The sequence below is a fragment of the Dermacentor albipictus genome, chromosome 3, assembly GCF_038994185.2.
Source record: "Dermacentor albipictus isolate Rhodes 1998 colony chromosome 3, USDA_Dalb.pri_finalv2, whole genome shotgun sequence".
NCBI classification, from domain to species: Eukaryota; Metazoa; Arthropoda; class Arachnida; order Ixodida; family Ixodidae; genus Dermacentor; species Dermacentor albipictus.
Genome location: NC_091823.1, coordinates 1,277,025 through 1,297,305, shown reverse-complemented (window position 1 = coordinate 1,297,305; position 20,281 = coordinate 1,277,025). Strand labels below are relative to the sequence as shown.

At 45.5% G+C, this 20,281-nt stretch overlaps 2 long non-coding RNA genes across 2 annotated transcripts; both read left to right on the top strand.

Moving 5' to 3' along the window:
• The first annotated feature begins 2,206 nt into the window (after window positions 1–2,206).
• On the top strand, window positions 2,207–5,495 carry LOC139057155 (uncharacterized). The gene is made up of 3 exons (XR_011512595.1): window positions 2,207–2,988; window positions 4,975–5,049; window positions 5,114–5,495. It is a non-coding gene; the product is annotated as an uncharacterized lncRNA (long non-coding RNA).
• Window positions 5,496–15,921: 10,426 nt separating this feature from the next.
• LOC135919936 (uncharacterized) lies at window positions 15,922–16,823 on the top strand. The gene is made up of 3 exons (XR_010570110.1): window positions 15,922–16,013; window positions 16,083–16,097; window positions 16,716–16,823. It is a non-coding gene; the product is annotated as an uncharacterized lncRNA (long non-coding RNA).
• The last annotated feature ends 3,458 nt before the right edge of the window (window positions 16,824–20,281 follow it).

The following is a 20,281-nucleotide window of genomic DNA, read 5'->3' as shown; positions in this document are numbered from 1 at the left end:
AAAATATCTCAATAAAATGATTGTGATTTAAGTGGTACACACTCTCTGCAATGTGATTAAATGTTTGTAATAAAAGAAGCACTACTCATGTGCTGGTCAGCATCTGCAGCATTATGTTCACCAAGATAGCTTTTTTGTCTCAATATATTCAATATTGTTGCAAATTTAAGAGGTTTTGCAGCTAACATGTAGCTGTCAACTTGTGTCTCGAGAACATACAGCTTTAGTTGAGAGGAGCGCTATATTGCATGAGACAAAGGAGCATTTTTAGACTGCTTGTTTTATTTATGTGTGAAAAACAATTGTGAAGGTTTTAATAGCAAAGTAATACAGTAGGTGTTGGCAACGCGAACAAGCCATGCAAAGTGTATGCATTAGAAATGAACTATCCAGATGAGGACCCCCCACCCCACTGATATATGTCAATGCTATAATATCAAATGCTGTGACATTTAACACATATGGTGACTAAAAAAAAGGATAACTAAAGCAAGAGCAGCATTAATAAAACAACAATATCAACTGCAAAATTTATACAATTTTTCTCAAAACTTTTATCTTCGCATAAACTGTGGCCTCACACACTGTGGGCACTTTTGCTAACAACCTTCACATTTCACTAGTGCTAATTCTAGCTTCCCCTTAGCTTCTAGCTTGATTCTAGCTTCCAGCTCAACTGCAATGTTTGAACGTCAGGGCATGTGCAAGTGAAAATTAGTTTGTGATGGCCATGTGGATCTGTTTCTCTGCCTGAATAATAGGGAGAGGAGGGCAATATAATTGCCTTGAGAACTATTAAGCAGAAGCGGCATGGTGTATGAGGAGCAGTGGCCAGAATAAAACATTTCAGGAGTTCAATGTAGTAAGGATAAAGGAGTCATATGATTAACTTCGCAAGAATATGAGGCCATTATAACACTGAGGGAAACAGACTGGCCCATCACACTGAATTTTCAAATATCCTAACTGGTCTAGAACACCTTGCACAGCTGCTGTAATTAGGAAAAAAAAATGTAGCATTGTCGTAAAAAGACAGCTTTTTTGTTTGTTTACTCTGCTATGTTACTGTACACATTATTACTATTACTTTTTTTTCTTTTGGAACAGAAAGTCACCATATGCCTGGAGGTTTTAGATCACCTTCTTGGTGTGCTCTCGATATATGAACAGTTCGAAAACATTAACATTGTTGCTTGGTTTATTGCCCAAGTAGAGCGGCACGTAACGACTGACTACGGAACCAGGCGTGTGAATATGCATACCCTGTATCCAATCAACCCCTATATCAATCAATTTTGTACAATTAGACCTCCATATATTGAACTTTAATGTAACAAACCGTTTTACTTTGCAGAATCTTCAATTTATTGAATTCTGTTTATCTGCAATTTCAATTTACGGAAACTATAAATTCTTCTAAAATTTAAATGAGGATATGTGTTGCATTTGAACTGTAAATTCTATGGACGTACAAGCGCTTTCCGGGAGTAAAGCTTCACGATTTCCTTCCAAAGTTTATTCGACTTAAGGACAAAATTCTGCAGCAAAGTTATAAACGACCACAGGTGACAAGCAGCTGAATGCGAGGTATCTGGTACAGACCCACGGGGGAAAACTTAAAAACCACAATAGCACACATTCAGGCGAGTATGTAAACAGGCGAACTAAGCAGGGAACAAAAACAACACAGCACTGCTTTCATAGGTCCCGAATGATCAGAGTTTCGTCAGAGTTGGTGCAAGCACGCATCCGCAGATAAAACGGGCTCCCACCGTGCATTGACCAATACTTCGAGAGCTGACGCCTACACAATAACCGGGGTAGGTTACAGCACTTGTTTGCGACAACGCAAGTACTTGCAATAGGGGCGACGACCTTCCACAACTCCAGAACATCACAAAAGACCGTTTGCACATGTACTAACCAGCCAAACAAACTAACCACGGCAGCGAAGACCACTTAAATCGAACATACAACGAAGAAGCACCTCGTAAAGTTTTCACCATAGAGAAAGGTTACACCTTGCTGCACAGACGCTCACAAGAAATTCAAGAAATGTCCAAAGCGCACTACCGCCGCCTTTTTAAAAATCCAACGGGAGCCAAGCCAAATCAGTAATAAGTTGGCTATTTGGGTGAACGCAACGTACCCGTTAGAACCACCGGGTACGCTCAACGCACCCGTTCGAACCATAGAGTTAGTAGAACAACTCTAGAGGAAAAGCTGGGCCGGAAAAGTGGGAACCTCTAGGGCGCCGCCCTGTTGCTACTGGTCAATGTGGCCAGCGCAATTACTATTGAAAAAGCTGAGAACAAGTACAGTTCACCTTATGCTTTGTCATCTAAAAACGCATACCTGATGGCTTTATGAAGGCGGTACGTTAATATTAAGTTTACAGAAAGCGATCGCTAAGTCCGTGACTTATGAAAATCACGATGTACGCATTCATGCAATAAAAGATGACGCGAATTTCGGTTTCGAATCTGTTTTTTGGATGCGTAGTAGTTTCGTTTGACATGCGATCGCGCGTCGACATCGGACGCTATGGCACACTCGTGCCTTATGTGCCACCGAAGCCCCGAAGTGGTCTGGCATATACCTTCACATGTAAGTAAACGAATGTATCTCCTTGTTGAGAATATCACGCGAGTAGGCAGCTCTTGTGGTACATCACAATCGTTTGAGAAGCGTCACAGTAGAGCATTTTTCTGCATCCGGAGCGGTGTTTTTATTTGCAGGTTTCCCTTCAGTAGGAAATTGCTGGACAGGCGGACCAGCGCACCGGAATTGTACTGGCGAAGCCACAAGCAACTCAAAGAATCTGTTTAATTGTTGCACTTTGAACAATCATGCTTCTACAAAGGCCACAGCAGATCAACAGCCTGATGCCGAGTATTTCTGTGCCACGAAGTAATCATGAGGCGAGTGCCTAATGCGGACGAAATCGAGTGCATCGAGACTTAGAACGACAGAAAGCTGAGCTAGTTGGTAAGGATTCATTATGCAAAACAGAGGTGAGGCGTGCAGACAGGACACAAGAGTAGAGAAGTGGGCGGCGCTCGTGTTGTTTACTAAATACTCTACTCTTGTGTCCTGTCTGCACGCCTCACCTCCGTTTTGCATAACGAGTGCATCAACCCACATATTAATAGCGTAGGCATTTTGTTAACTGTGCAATATTTTCAACACTTCCTTGCATGCCATTTCATGTGGAATATCTTTTCTGGTCACAAATTTGTGCAGCGAATCTATTTGCATGATCGACTCCGGGCCTGTTGGACCGTTCACTTGCACTTGATGCTGAGTCTTTTACATGTATCCATAAACTGCAGATGTGCACATCTGGGGGTGCGATCTTGTACGCGTTCCAAAATAGAACGGAGGCGGTCCGTTCCACCGAGCCGCACATGGTTGGTCAGTTTGAAAGGTGAAGAACGCCAGGACGTCAATTGCGAAGTGATATCTGCTGTCAATCATTCCGTGTTGTCTGCTACCGGACAAACGCAACGGAACGGACTGCCAATTTCGCGACGGAAAGAACGGACCGCCTCCGTTCGAGTTCGGAACGCGTACAAGATCGCACCCCAGATCCCTGCGAGCATTTTCAAAATTCAGTTATTATAGACAACAGGCACATATGCAATACTGACATAATCTCAAATACCACTAAGCAGCTGGGACACATTTTTGTTGACCATACTCGCAGGTAAAATAAGTACATCATGTGGACAGCTCCAGCTCATTTTCCTTAAGTCAGTGTATACAAGGGTTATGCAAAAATAATTTTTTTCTTGCGAACCGATTATTTTGCTGTATAAGCAAGAGAACCCACCACGTTAGTGTAACGTATCTTGTGCATCACACTAATATGTGCTTTCATTTACCAAGTGAGATGAGTTACTTTTATGGCTCATTCAGTCATATCACACTGCAAGCTGCATTCATCAATCTTCGATTGGATTTTGCAAATGTTTAATGAAACATGTTTCCCTTTTATGCAGATATGCAATGGCAAGCCCTTCCATGTGTTCCAAAAGTAAAATTTAAGCTCTAAATTAAATAAGATATTTCTAGTCAGAAACAAGCAAAAATGGTGACTGCAGAGTATCAGAAGCCCAAGGTACAGAAATGATGAGAAGTGTCGAATGATTTTAAGGAAAGAGTCGTATTTGAAAATGCAAGACTCTTTAGTGGAGGTCAAGCAAGTCAATATAGGTAGAATACTCTGCAAAATTATGCGAGTGAGGGGATTTCGAACAATGGGTCAGGAAATGCATTGTTTTTCTGCAAAACAAAAGCTGATTGCCATTGCATAAGTCACTTTAGCATCATGATAAATTCAGAAATAAACCAAAAAACAAGACACCCAAAAATAAAAAAAACCATTTAATGATATTCCAGCAGAACTTTTTGTTGGGCTAGTTGGTGCATATTACTGAAGTACTATAGCGCCATACAGACGACACAAGAAGAGGCACGAACATAAGCGCTCGTCCGTGTGTCGTCTGTTTGGCACTATAGTACTTCAGCCATTTAATGATGCTCTCTCCACACTGGGATAAATAAAAACAAACACATCACATCTAATGTGGACATATCAGATGCCTTGTGAAACACTAAAGGAACAATTCAGTTTCGAGCTATGGCACTTGCCGCATAGATGTGGGGTGGCCTTGCACCAATAGTGATAGTTACCACTGCATTTACAAATTGAAAGCATTCGTGCAGACAAGGATGATTCTTTATATTTTTGGCTACCACTTCAAATGCATCCACCAAGTGTTACAATGCTGCATGCAGCCATACTAAGGATCTCGCAACAACACCTGCAGGTAAAAAGCAGAAGCAGTCAAAGTGCTGGTGTGTTCTGGACACTATGTTTGAAAACTTTTAGGCAAGAAGAGTGCAAGAAGCAGACATAACTGCATTTAATTCCATAATTCCCCATTTAAATGGCCTTTTCTTTTTGCTTAGACAATGCCTACGCCTAGCCACAGCAGCTCCCTCATACAGACTCCACAAACCAAGAGGCCGTGGAGGCAAATGCAGGTAAGAGACAATAAGCAATAGCACTGGTATCGACATTCATCTAATTTCTTTTTATTTCATTTAGGCAGCCAGCACACCTCGAACAGCCACCTTGACTGCGGGTGTGTCACCCTAGTCGCCAAGGAAACATTTGAGGGAAAGTGACAGGCAATGTGAACAGCCACTTCTCCATGTAAACAATACTCTTTCTCTCGGATGACTCCTACGCCTCACCACGCCAGCACACTTGTGCACAAAGATGCCGCAGAGGCACGTGCAGGTCAGAGGAAAGAAGCAGTGGCACTGGTGTCGACATTTACCCAATTTCTTTTTCTTGCACTGAGGCAGCCAGCACACCTCGAACAGCCACCTTGACTGCGGCTGTGTCAGTAGATTCCTGTTGTACATATGCTCATAATAAACTTCAGTAAACCTGAACTTCATAATAAACTTGAAGGCAAATGGGACATTGATGCATTGTATTTTTGAACATTTATTGTACACATACAATACATGTTATACTTTGCAGTGCTACAGAGCGTATTTTGAAGCTTCCCCCTATATTTTGCACCTTTAATTACGTATGTGTTGTGTGGCCCTCAATGCAGTTCATGTTGTAGCAGCTGCTTTGTCTGTGTATCGCACATTGGCTTAAGCTCGTGATATCCACATACTTCTCTCACATATACAAAATAAAGTTCTATGTAGTCCTCAGTGTTACAACAAAAAATGAAAGTAAACAATCCGATCGTGGAATTATGTTTATTACAGTGATTCCTACGACAGTTACTGAGAAGTTGACAACTTGAACTGGTCAATCGGTCCATAGCCGCCTCTATTTTTCAAAAATAAAGGAGGCTATGATCCGTCATGGCAAGGAATTGTATGTATACATAAAACAGGGGGTATGTGTGTGTTCGTAGTGGGGGTATAGGATTAGGGCGGTACGAAAAAATGTACCAACACCGTCCTCTAGACCCATTCCGTTAAGGTACCGTAACAAAGCGTATTATGCATAAAGTTCATACAACCAACTCTGATATTACTACAGACGCCAGGCGACGCGAGCTACATTTGTCATGATGCATTCGCGACTGCACCGGATGCCCTCCACATTATTCTCGTTAATCGTGCTCACTGCGCCGAGGCAAAAGAAAGACAATGGGCGCAGGTGCCTTTAAAGTATCTCGACCTTGCGAGGCACGGCTGCGCGTGCCTGGGGAGCTGTCCGTGCGAACACTCCCTGGCACACACCTGCCTCGGCGGCCCCAACCTACGTACCGTTCTGCTTCGAGCTTTGATCCCCCCACGTTGAATTTCTTTCTCTATGCCCCCACTGTCCCTCGGGTGCCCTGGAGTTCCTGCGCCGCCTGCTCTACTATCATCTCAGGTGCTCTCCTGAGACTTCCGTTTGTCGGTTACATGTGCCCTACAGCTGGATCATTACTTATAATAATAAAAAACCCGATCTATCGTCACGACGATAGATCGCGAAAGCGGCTTTTGCAACATACCGCGCCCGTGCGAAGATAATTACGGAACGCCAACGAGGAATCTGACCACAGCTTCGAGCTCGTAACGTCGTCGAGTGACACTCCTGCAACAGGCGTGACCGCTGAAAACCGCATACCGCCAGAAACTTGAACAGGATCATCCCTCGGTTGCATAACTGCCAGCTGTACGGCCAACATGGACCACACCCACACCATCCCGCAACATAGAATAAAGAACCGACTTATAAAGCCCAAACACACGGCTGCACGCACACATCACAACATCACAAGCGAGACGCCATGCTGCTACGCTGCTACTGTTGCCGGATTAAAACTGACTACTATCACCAAGTCTAGCAAGCGTCTCAGGAGCTGGCAACCTCGGCGCGTAGCAACATGGCGGCGCTCTTGAGGTTCCCGATTTTAATGCATGGGCCCTATGGGTAGCTTGTCCTCTAGAGTCAGTATAGTAACTCTATGGTTCGAACCACCGGGTACGCCCAACGCCGGCCGTTCTTAAAGTAAAATCTTCATAAAATGCCTCCATTCACCCATGTTACATTTTCCAGTGAAGTTTACTCACCTAGAATGCATAACCAAAGGAAGGAAAGGAAGAACAGGCGACAAACTGTTCCAAAGTGAGTATACGAATCTTATCTTCTGTCCTCTAACTTTAGCGGCTCGCTGATGCTTCTTACGTTTCATATAATTATACTTGCAACAACAAGTTATCATAGTTAAACAAAACATGTTTTTGTGTAATAATTAAGCTAAAACAGCTTCTTACGTGCTGTTTTAGTAGAAAATTAGTCGTTCTGACACGCAACGGCGCTTGCCTGGCTCTCCGAGAACGATGCCAATCAGAGGTCACAACATACCGGTATTTCCATGCATACCACAGCGCAGCAGCGCCAGATTTCCCTCTCGGTAATAGGGTGAGAAACTCTATGGTAACGATTACTGTGCTGGCGAGCGCTCAACCAATGGTTTGATGAGACACCGCGAGTCCTGCCTCCAGGATCGCTACAGACGCCGCTAAAATCTCGGAACGTGATTCCAGTTTGGAGCAGCCGCTGCCAGTAGCGCTCGCAGCCGCCCCTGGTGGAGAGGAGGAAAGAGGGGACGGGCCGGAACCAGTTTCTCGTCTCACGACGAGACGTTCATTTGAGGGATCGCCAGCCGTTCTTGCGCAGACGCGAGTAAGAGCGCGTGCGAGAGAGAAAATCTGGGAGCTTTTGCTTTTCCACGGCCGCCTCGATCACGCGGATCACGCCCGCCGTGCGCGCGTGATCGAGGCGGCCGTGGCTCTTCGAATATGATTCTGCCTATGGGGCTCTTGCATTGCCCAGGGGGCGCTGCGAAAAAGGTGCTAAAAAGCGCCCTCTGTGCTAAAATGGGTCGTACCAAGCTCGGTCGTCTGCTTCGGAAAGCACGTTTACAATATGGACCCGCCACTTTCGGTTGTGTTGTTTCGCGGCCTGCAGCGAATATCGGGCGCCGAAGATTTTTTCAGGGGTGGCACGCTGCGTAAAGGCAAGAAATTATGCAGTGCCGAATACGTGTACGCCGTTCAAGAATTAGGCGGCGAAGTTTTAGCACCGTGTCAATCGCAAGTGACGCGAGTCGCGTGCGAAGTGGAACTTCAGGTAAGGTTATTTTTTTGCGCGCTAGCTGCTAGATTCAGGCGCACAAACGCGAGGAAATGCTTGCTATGATTGAATCCACAGCAGCGATAAGCAGGCATCATGTGTACGGAACTGCTCGAGCACACGACGGTACGCGCCGCGATGTACGAACTGCTCGACTGCACGACCGTACGCGCCGCGACGGCAGCGGTCTTTCGACATGCCGCCAAACGGCGGGCCTCCTGCAACCTTTGTTGACTGCATGACGCTAAACTAGTTATGCCTGCGTTGTAGTAGCGGCCATCTGTCCCTTTTAGTAACTGGTAATAACTGATGCAATGCATATGAGCTCGCACGTACGTGCGAATCGCGCTGCAGCGCGAGCTCGTGCGCTGCTCGCTTGATGTAGGTTTTAATGACAGCGCTTGAACATCGATGTGCTGCAATCAATACTACCTTTCTGCGCTGCCTCAACGTGCTGGCTTGAGATCAAGGATGAGCGCATTTAACTCTTTTAACCTGTGCTGCTCGTAGTGGAGTAGTGAATCGTCATCGAATGAGCCCGACCATTTGTGCTCATTTGCACACACCTGGTCACTTCACCACTTCGCATCGGTCGAATTGTTAATTGTCGCTGAGGCCGGGTCTCGAATCGTGAATTAATTACCAGCCATGCCTGCTGCTATGTCGGTCTGCTGTCGGGACTGTAGGTGCAAAAAACCGAACTTTAGAACGCAGATAATCAAGCAAGCTTGAAGACAGGCGAAGCAGTCAGCATGGCGCGAAGTTTCGCTTACTCAGCGCGAAGAACTGCAGCTATGCAGCGCGCCCGACGCTCCACTTCGTGAGGCCTTGAAGGAAAACGGTAGAATCTAATGTTGACATTCAGGCCTTCTTGTTCATGGCAGCCCACGACGCAGAAGTAATGACGGTGACGCCTTTTCGAGGCTGGGCTAGGTCTCTCCGGATCGGCATCACCGATTCCTTCTGCTCCCAGCATTACGTCCCACGGCACACGGAGAGTCCGTTTTCGTTAAACTATAGGCTGCGGCGTGCTCGCAGCGTGGTCGGCGTGGTCTGTGAAAAGTGACGAGCCTTTTCGCACTCGCAACAGGGCAGAAAAAAGTGCGAATCGACGGAAAACTCGACCTAGAAACGTGCTTCGCCACAGCCAGGGTTCAATACGACCCAAGCTGGTACGACCCAGATGTCGTTTCCCACGCCGCCACCAGGCGCCGCTACTATACCTCAAACTCTAAAGCCCCAAACTCCAGCGCAATTAGACGCCCATGTACTACGGAGGAGGTTTCTTTGCGCGTTAGCGCGTGTTGTAGGCGTTTGTCCCTATGCATGCCGGCATTGCGGAGTGGGGTCGAGTTTGTTTACGCTCGGACCCTGGCTGCCAGCGCGGTAAAACCTGCAGCAGCAGGCACGGACGCCGATGTGGCGACCGTTGTGTCCGACAGGGTGTCTCGCACCTGCGGCGCTCGTGCTAAGTCAGTCGTGGCGGATCATAGCTTGCGACCGTAGTAGAGCCCGAGCCGCATATACTGAAAATCTAGAAGGCAGAGCGCCTTGGCAACCGCGAACGCAAGTGAGTGACAGGCCGCCGGTGGCGATGACTGACTCAGCACCAGCGCCGCAGCCCCGAGAAAGTCTGTGCGACGTATTCAGAGGCGAAGAACTGACTGGTGTTGCAGAAGTCGCGAGGCGCGGCAGTGCTGAACTTATCGTCAGTAGTTGGCGGCTGGATGCAATTATATTTAATGAATCGTGTTTTTTTTTTACTAATTGTAACAACGTGTCATTATTTCGCATTATTGGTGGCACCTCCAGGACACCAAAGCGGCAACGGGGATACCAAAGCTAGAACCCCCCAAGGAACCCTAGCCGACTGCCGATGCTTGGCCGATTGTTGAGAAATGGTCAGAAGCCAACTTCACTGGCCACCCGACTTCCGGAAACAGTTGTCCCGACGTCTACTGCCAGCTACATCGGCACGCGGCCGGCCACACGGGCTGGGCCTCCGCCAGAGCACGACTGGACGCCGAGTGCGCCAAACGCTCGTCGGTGCGACAAACCGGCAATGCATCGGGCCAGCTTTAGTTGCCGACAGAACTTTGGGTCCTCGTGTTTTTTGTTAGACAGCATAAAATATATTGCACTAAGTACTAACTACAATAATAACAAGCATTTTGCATGCTGCCACAGCTGATGCACACTGCAGAAGCACCAGACTGCGAATGTGGACTTCTTTAAATTCTTTTTTAATGACTTTGCTCGTACTGCTGCTTGGTTTCAACTCACCTTTCGCTAAAAGGCCGCATTTTTTTATTTGTCCGCATTGGTAAACCGCTTTGCATTGCTGTTAAACTAGTTCGTTCGCAAATGGTCCGGTTTGACTGGGTAGGAGGTGCCTTTTCGCATGAACCATGGCAAGCAGAAATACTAGTTGAACACTCTGTGAAAAACGCAAGAAGAAAGAATACGACCTCATTCCGAAATTTGAGTGCGAGCGAACAAGCAGTGCAAAAGATTCTTTTAAAGCTTGCCATAGCAAACGCGCATGCCTACTTACAACGACAAGCTGATATACCCTCTGGTGACTCGGGCTAAGCGAAAAAAAAAAAAGAAAGTGAAGTAAAACAGTCCAGCGGCGGAGAAGAATGCGGGCAAGAGGGGAGAACTGAGCCCAAGGCCGGGTAGCGTGGCCGGGTAACCGCAGTATGGAGCTAGGAGGGGGAAAAAAACGATGTGCGCCACCATGCAGGGAAGGCAGGCGGAGAAGCGCGGGAAACTTTTCTTTTCTACCGTTTTTCTTTTCCCTCCATGTTTTCGACTAGTCTCTGCAGCTGGGTGACATGGCCTGGAGTTGTACACTGCGCTTGCGGCAGGGAAGCCAGCGGTGTCTGTCGTCAGTAAATTTTGAATAAACGGTGCGTTCTTCTGAGCCCAAGATGAGAAATTCAGAAACACGCCCAAGGCAGCACCACAAAAGCACCTGCACGCGGAAAAATTAACATGGAGGCATACGCTGTAGTGCGTCGCAATAAATTTATGTACAGACGATTTGAAATATCTTGCTTTATTCAGTATGGTTTTACCTATACAGCTTCACCTAATATAGTTATAAATTTGTCTGAAACCATGGAACGGCTTACAATAGGCAATATTATATAGGTTTCTTTTTCTTGTCCACCAAAGCTGCTGTCAACTTTATATGCTTTCACGTTTAGCGCTTTCATACATCGCTCTTGCACAAGACGAAGGAATGACACCTCTTCCCAAATGACAGACTGCGCACAGCATGTAGGCGCCTACGTAACCTAGCTCCCACGCAACCTATAGCTCCCATGTGAAAGAAAGCTTCGTCATTAGAATATCCGACTAATGCATGTACTGCCTCAGTATACGAAACCGCATCCGTCGGAAGTCTCATTGTGGATAGTTTATATATGAAAGACGTCCCGTAGAATATTACCCTGCACTTCTTCTGACACACAGTTTTTTTCTGATACCGAAAGTCCCTTCTCACGTTATATTCGTGTTCGCGTCATACACGTGCATATACGGTATGTGGTTAATTGGTTTCTGAGTGACGTGTCACACGGGACCATGCACGCAGCCCGACAGCTGCTGAGCCGATACTTATATTTAAGAAGCTGCGTAGGTGCAGCTTTGTCTCGCAGAGGCCGCCAAATTTAATGTCTTGTCATCGGTCACAAGAAAAGCGAGCATAATAATGTAACGTGTTGCGGAAAGTCTTCACGAGTGGTTAAGGCAGCAATTGAACAACACCTTGAAATTGAGCCTTTAGGCCACGCGTTCACACGCGCCAGTGCGTTCCGACAGGCTGCGCAGTGCTTTGAAGAAGTGTGAGGCAGCAATTTTTTTTTTGTTTTTATTGCTTTTGCGTAACAAGTGTTGACGGACGAATATACATAATGACGGAATATAGACCAGCTATACAAAAGCGATGACGGCGATTCATCACACGGGGAAAAACAGCAACCATCACATACAGACGTTAGTGACAGTTCATCTGGCAGTTAGATCAGCTTCCGGCTAAAGGATGGTTCTGTGTTTTGTTCTGGACTGATCGAACTCTAGTAATTAGGGCGAATTATGAAATCAGAATCAAATTGATTTGCGACATATATGCGGGTGCGCATGCAACGACCACTATTATGAGAGCAAGAGTACGTGGAGACCAGTGTGCAAGTCGCAAGAAGAAGACCTATCGCGTAAGTATTACATTTCCTTTACCAAAAAGCACAAGATTTCAATACTTCAAGAACGGATATGTTTGTAACACTATTGGATCGTTCATTATTGCTTTCTTTTTTTTGTAGGTAAATTATCGAGAAAATATTCTATTTAACGGGGAACAAGATTTAATAAAGTGGATATTGCATTAGACAGTTCTCGTAATAGTCATATCTGCGCTGCAGAAAGAGTCAAGCAAAATTGTTCGTGAACGGCGTGTTAATTGTAAACGGCTCTGTCGTATCACATCAAAAATCGCCAAAACGATATAAGCGCAGCTAGGCGACTCGCGGACTGCACAGTTCAGGAAAACATTGGATGTTTTCCCTGGGGAGTGTGAAAGAAGCGATTATACGAAGCCGAATTGTGAAGAGATGTCAAAATCTGCCATTTTTGCAGCTATTGTCAATTCGTCTAAGAATAATTAAGGCTGCAGTCCATCGATGTCAATCTACAAATGAAGCATTTCTTCTGTCGACGTGTCATTTGACTGGGAAGAACTAGAGTTAGATCAAATTCTTCCAACGTTTGCTCAATGAACTAATGACATTCAACAATCAAGCAGTTAAGAATTAATAAATTCATGGTAGATCATGAGTGTTTTCTTATGCGCCGTCACCTGTGAGGCATATATATCTACCATTTTCGTGCAAAGCTCCCTGGAACGCGTACTGACGATGAATGCATGCACGCACATATCGAACTTCGTGCACGTATAGACGTGATGCTTTGACGACGAATATTTATTAAAATTCAAATTATTTATTTCTGCCTTGTAAAGGTACAGACAGCGAAGGCGCACAAAAAGCTGTCAGATACAGCTTGACAAAGCCGCAGCCCCCTTTCGCTTGGCAGCGTCTTCGTAGCAATACTTTTAAAACAAAGATCATTGCACAGTGTAACAACAGTTATACAACAATGAGCAAGAACAAAAGGAAACAAAACAAGATTATACAATATTTAAACAATATTCACAAAAAGGAAAACAGAACCTACATGGTAACAAACATAGCACCCAAACTACTGTTTGACGCATTTAAGATGTCAAAATTATTATATATATTAGCTATTACATATCCGTATAGAGCTACCAATCCGTGCAAAATCTAGATCGCTGGTTTTCATTACACACGCACGCACGTACACGCACATCACACACGCATACCGAGCCCCCATGAGGTAAAGGAAACGCTTTATTAAACAAACGTTCCTTCGATGTTAGAGTACGGCAGCTCTGCCTGGGACCCAGAGACAAACACAGCCATTAATCAACTGGAACGGATACAAAAACGCGCCGCCCGGTTCGTTGCCGCCAACTATGATTTTACTCAGAGCTCATCACAAATACGTGTTAACTTGGGATGGCCCCTTCTCGAGAACCTACGGAAATATTTGCGAGTTAAACTTTTGTTCAATATTTACACAGGCAAGACTGGTTTGTGCAGGGACACATACATGAAGAACCCAAGTTACATATCACCCAGAACAGATCATCCGCTCAAAGTACAAGAGTACAAATGCCGTATCAATCTATATAGGCATTCCTTCTTTCCAAAAACTGTACATGATTGGAATAAACAGCCGCCTGAAATTGTCACAGCAACGCCATCTGTGTTTGAAAATTTGTTGTCGAAACATTTATATGTTTAGTTCCAAAATGTGTTTTGCTTCAGACAGAATAGGAGATTAACCTTTCCCGTCCACGGCTTCTTGCCTTAATTGCAGTTTTATGCGAAGCATATTACTAGAGCTCAACCCAGCTCCTCAGGCGCGGCGGTGTCGCCTTCAATACCACGTGACACCGTGACGTCACGACAGAGGAGAAACGGGGCTCCAACTAGAGCCGTCGCTCGCGGCGTCGCGGCGGTATATAAGCAGCTGCGCTTGCCTCCGCTAGACACTCACGAGGTGAGATGCCTTCTAGAGGCAGAGCTGCTCGTTGGAATGAGAAGCAAAGGTTGCGGCGTGTTACAGAGCCTGATTTTCTAGGTGGCTTTGGCTCAACTCTTGCAAGATGGGCTGGGTGGGAATCGAACCAGGGTCTCCGGAGTGTGAGACGGAGACGCTACCACTGAGCCACGAGTACGATGCTTCAAAGCGGTACAAAAGCGCCTCTAGTGAATGCGGTGTTGCCTTAGAAACGAGCTGTTTCTAAGGCTCAGGCGTGCGTCGCTTGCTCAGGCGCACATTTCGTTGCCGCGCCGAACGCTGCGTTGCTCGACGCTCACCGCGTCCAATGCGGGGCGCGTAGTCGCTGCGCCGTAGCCCATTGTCTTACACCCCTTGGCGGATCGACGGGAACGCTGTCGCGTTCCACTCTTGAAGGCGAAGCAGAGTAACGCATGAGTTGTTTCTTCGTCTAGCCGAACCAAATATAGCCAAGCAACAGCAGTTCACCAGGCTAAACAACGGTTCAACAACTAAAATAAAGGCTAGTATGCTTCGCATCCTGGGCTTAACCTTAGCTAAGCCACAGCCATTTTTCTCATTACATTATTATTATTATTATTATTATTATTATTATTATTATTATTATTATTATTATTATTATTATTATTATTATTATTATTATTATTATTATTATTGCGTTGTACTATGTAATAAACTGTATTTATATTGTATTTCATAAAGACCTTAGGTGTAATGTTGCATTAAGTACTGTATTTTTCAATACTAATGTTGTGTATTATTATGTATTATATGTATCCTTTTGTACCATCAATCATCTATATTTCCATTATTTTTATATTCCTTCCCTCTACTCTAATGCCCAACATTGGGCGCTGCAGGTATGTAAGTAAATAAATAAAGAAGGAAACAGCGAAAAAAGAAGAAGAAAGGAAAAGTATGGGGAACCGCGTCCGTCTTGCACCGTCGCATCTCCCTCTCCCAGAAGAAATGAAGAGGTTCTGACGGGCGATTGTCTCCGTCAGCATTAGCAGCGAAGACGGGAAGCGGGGCTTTGCTACTCGCAACGCCGCCCGCTCGCGGGACCGCAGGGCAAGGGCGCGAGTTCCCGCTAAATGCTGGATGGAAGCTTGTTGGATGCCAGCTCGTTTCGCGTCTCGACAGTTTAGTGGACTAGCTGATGCATTTCTGTTATCATGGACTGCGCATATAAACGCAAACTACACAAGGTAACAAGTGGGCAAGAAGAGCGCAAGCCCTTTCCATGGAGTGGAGCCGCCTTGACTCGCCATTCAGGATATGCATACTCGTAAGTTGCATTTTAATTTTACGTTGTGTAGTACATGACCGCCTTTGTCAAGTGAACAAAACTCGCTTTGTATTGCGCAAATGGTTTTGCAATGTATGATGAACTCCTTGTTTCTGTGTTGCTGTTGTTGTTTTTTTCTGGCAGGAAGAAAAAAAGAAGAGCTTTATATGAAAACTGATCAAGCGTTCGAGAGTTGGGACAAGGAAATGTGAGAGGTACTTTCATGTATATATTTTTAATATTATTTTTTCGTCTTGTAAGCGTGGCGTATTTTCCTTTATTTTTTTTCTAGGAAACATTGGAACGACACTGATTAAATTGAAGCATGGTGTGCGAATGTCCTGCTACGCTCGAAACTGTTATCACCCTTCGGGAAGAAACCAGGTAAGACGCTTGTCTGGTTGTAACTGCGGAAAATTCATAATTATTTCGAAGTCGCTTTTGTTCCCACAGATGAAAAAGAAAACTGTAAGTACCCAGTACTGTACGATATACGTCCGGTGCGTTGCAGCTAAGAATGGATTGTGTGTGGCACTTCTCCGCATACGGACTTGAGTATATAGATCTAGGAACATCAGACAAAAAGGCATGTACGTGAAACACTGTGCACACCGATATGTAAGTTGTTGCTCAATTGTTCTGTTGTCACATTTTCGTAGTTTACGTGTGAAACTTTGTCACTGCAGTCTCGACGTTGCGTAAACCTATATAATTTGATCTCGTGGCTCTTTGCGAGCTACTTTGTTTGTGCAACCATGTGTTGTGGTATTCATTGATCGCATTGCCTGGATGTATATCTTTTGCAGCTATATTCCGAGCCAAGTCAGTAAATCGATCCTTCCTGCCATCATGTTTGCTTGGGCGGTTTTAAAGCGTGAATCACGTCGCAGAATTTGAACGCGCTAATTTTCACTGGAAGTGCACAGTATGTGTCTATACATACATGTGCAACGACGAAATAATTTTGTCTGTGGCTGTGCCAGGATCAGGATTCCTTGCACACAAATGTGAAAAAGCCCACTAAATCATCTGCATGGTTCACAGAGTTATTCATTATTATACTATTTGTTTGTTCGTTTGTTCCAGTTTGTACGAGCACTGTAACTATCCAAGCTTCACTCTCGACGGGGACAGAGAAATACTGGATGCTGTGCCATTCAGAGCCAAGAACATGGTACGGATGAAAAAGAGACTCCCAGGCAGTATGCAGAACTCTCAGCACTGTCCTTTAGCTGTGTCGTACTATTTCAGGGAACAAAGACTACTTGCAAATTGTTAACACTGCAGCACGAAAAAAATAATGTATTTTATGATTGCAAAATAAACCCCTAAAGGAGAAAACATTGCGTTCCCGTGTTTCTTTTGTTGTGTGTTACGTATTTATACTAACGAGTACAGAGAATAATTAGTGGCGTTTAATTATGTTTTACATGTAAATTATGCGCGCATGTCGCTTATATTAATTGTCAGCGCGAGTTCAACGCCTTTAATAAGCTCTATATCGTTGACCTGAAAACGTAACACGCAGCAAAAAAAGAAAAGAAAAACCTGATGTGTTTTTTAATATAATAAGAAATAAAGAAAAAAACGTCCGCACCCAGCCGATGGCCAACGGCAAACCGGTGCTTACGAACTGTTGGGTCGTAGTCGGCCCGCGTGCAGTGTGCACTCGGCCACGTCGGCTACAGGGGCCGGGCCTAAGTCGATTGCCGATGGTCATTAGACGTGAGGCAATTGGATTTCTCCGCTCTTTGTGCGCATGCGCGGGGAGCAGTGGTTGCGAGGGAGAAATGTGGGGACTTTCGGCCCTTGAGATTTCTCTTCGCCTAAGTACTACGCGGAAGAAAGTTCTTAGCTCCATTTGTCCATATATCGAGCTGGCAGACAGAATGCGTGGCCGGCAAGGCGAAGACGCCGTGTCCGAGGCGAGTTTGTTGCTATTTTGTTGCCACGGTAGCATATTACAGTTTTATAATCCCAGGGGGATACGTTTGGAAGTGAGGTGTCTTCTCGGATCACTTTACTGGCAAAGCATTACATCGTGCCGATGCATTGTTCATTAGTGTCGTTGAGCAAAGTCAGCATACCGCACACTTCAGGAGATTCGGGGGAACGGAAACAGTTTATGAATTCGACTGTCGTGCCGATGCGAAATTGTTGCCTTTTTTTTGTGTGTGTGGTGGTAGCATATTAAATTCTGATGGTCGCAGGGGGATACGTTTGGACGTGAGGCGTTTCCTTGGACTTTAATGGCAAAGCATTACGTCGTGCCGATGCATTGTTCATTAGTGTCGTTGAGCATACCACACAATTCAGGGGAATCGCGGCAACGGAAACAGTTTGTGAATTCAACTGCCGGGCCGATGCATTAGTTCTTAATGCAACTGAGCATACAACACACTTGGAGATTCGTGGGAATGAAACATTTTGTACTCTGTATGTACAAAGTACCAAAACTTGCGTCGCCATGCAATCTGAGCCGCAGATCGTTGTGAGCGCTGTACAGCCACACTGGCAAAACACTGCGCCCTGCTGATGAATACGGAACAATTAAATGCTCGCTTAAGAAGAATGGTCGTCATGCTTCATAGCAGTAGACCGTTGTGAAAGCTGAACAGTAATACTGACATGGGCTACGTGGTGCAGATTAGTAGCGATTCTGAGGTGCTTTTGCGGAAGGGTAATTAATGAAGGAGTGCGTATTACTAATCCCGGCTGTTACGATGTCTAGCTCATATACGTGGAGCTCTATGTGGGCGAAACAAGGGCTCAGATCGCTACAACCGCGTGCGAAATAGCTCTGAAGGCCTGCCAGTACACTTGTTCGGCGTTTCCGTGCTTGTACTGCGACAGGAGACGTGACGGCAGGTGCGCACGTATATCACGTCTATATCCTCTGAAAGTGGCCGCTTTTCACTCTTGCTATACTTCGCCGCAATACACTGCGCATGTTTGATTGCGCGACACTGGTGCCTTACGGCGAAGCTGACTTTAGACAAACGGCATTCTGCAACGCTTGAGTCATTTTGTCCGTCACTGCGGATAAAAAACGCATACATGTTCAAGCTATTTGAGCTGCATCATTTTGTCGGTGTTTACCCCTCTTTACTAAATGAAGAGGATAACGTACGCCTGTGTGGGTGACTTAAAAATGATAAAAATCCTGGTAACCTATGTGCAGTCAGTCAAAAAACACTAGTTATACAGGCGCCCACGCTCCTGTAAAAAAAATGCAATTCAGTGATGACCCTCTGGAGATGAATCCGCACCTATGTAAGTACAGTCGGCTCATCAGTCACAAAGTAGGAGCCGAAGAGAGCTTTCCACTACATGGATGACTTGCCTAGTGTGAAAACGTTGTTTTCACCTTTTGCTCTCCTGTTCGCCACATAAACATTGCGTATTAAGACGAAGTCTCACTGTTTAGTGCAATGCGTTTGTCACTGGCTGACCACAAATTAACCGCTATCAATGTCGTACAATGAGCATTAAAAAGTTATCTTCGGCTCCTACTTTGTGACTGATGAGCCGGCTGTGCTTACATAGGTGCGGATTCACCTCCAGAGGGTCAATCATCACTGAATTGATTTTTTTTTTTTTACACGAGCGTGGCTACCTGCATAAATAGTGTTTTTGACTGACTGCACATAGGTTACCAGGCCCGTATATGAGCTACACATCGTAACAGCCGGGATTAGTAATACGCACTCCTTCATTAATTACCCTTGCGCACAATAAGCACCTCAGAATCGCTACGAATCTGCGCCACGTAGCCAATATCAGTGTTACTGTCCAGCTTTTGCAAAGGTCCACTGCTATGAAATTGCATGACGACCATTTTTCTTTAGCATAAATTTGTTCCGTATTCATCCGCAGGGCGTAGTGTTTTGCCAGCTTTCACAATGATAAGGCTCGGAATTCATGGCGACGCAAGTTTTAGTATTTTCACATACAGAGTACTAAATGTTCCATTCCCACGAATCTCCAAGTGTGTTGTATGCTCACTTCCATTATGAACTAATGCATCGACACGGGCAGTTGAATTCATAAACTGTTTTCGTTGCCGCGATTCCCTTGAATTGTGTGGTATGCTCAACGACACTAATGAACAATGCATCGGCACGACGTAATGCTTTGCCATTAAAGTCATCCAAGGAAACGCCTCACGTCCAAACGTATCCCCCTGCGACCATCAGAATTTAATATGCTACCGCTGCAAAAAAAAAAAAAACCAACCTCGCATCGGCGCGGCAGTCGAATTCATAAACTGTTTCCGTTCCCGCGAATCTCAAAATAAAGTTCATTCATTCATTCTGAAGTGCGGTAGCTAGGCTGACCTTGCTCAGCGACACTAATGAACAATGCATCGGCACGATGTAATGCTTTGTCACTAAAGTCATCCGAGAAGACACCTCACTTCCAAACGTATTCCCCTGCGACTGTAAAAATTTTATATGTTACCGTCGTAACAAAATAGCAACAAACTCACCTCGGACACGGCTTCTCCGTCTTGCCGGCCACGCATTCTGTCTGCCTCTGCCAGCTCTATTAGCTGCGAGAATTAGGAGTGGCGCCCTCTCGCGAGTGACGTCAGGGCCAGGACGCCGCTCGCTCCGGCCATGTGCTCCGGCTCGCTCGGCTGCCGCGCGCGC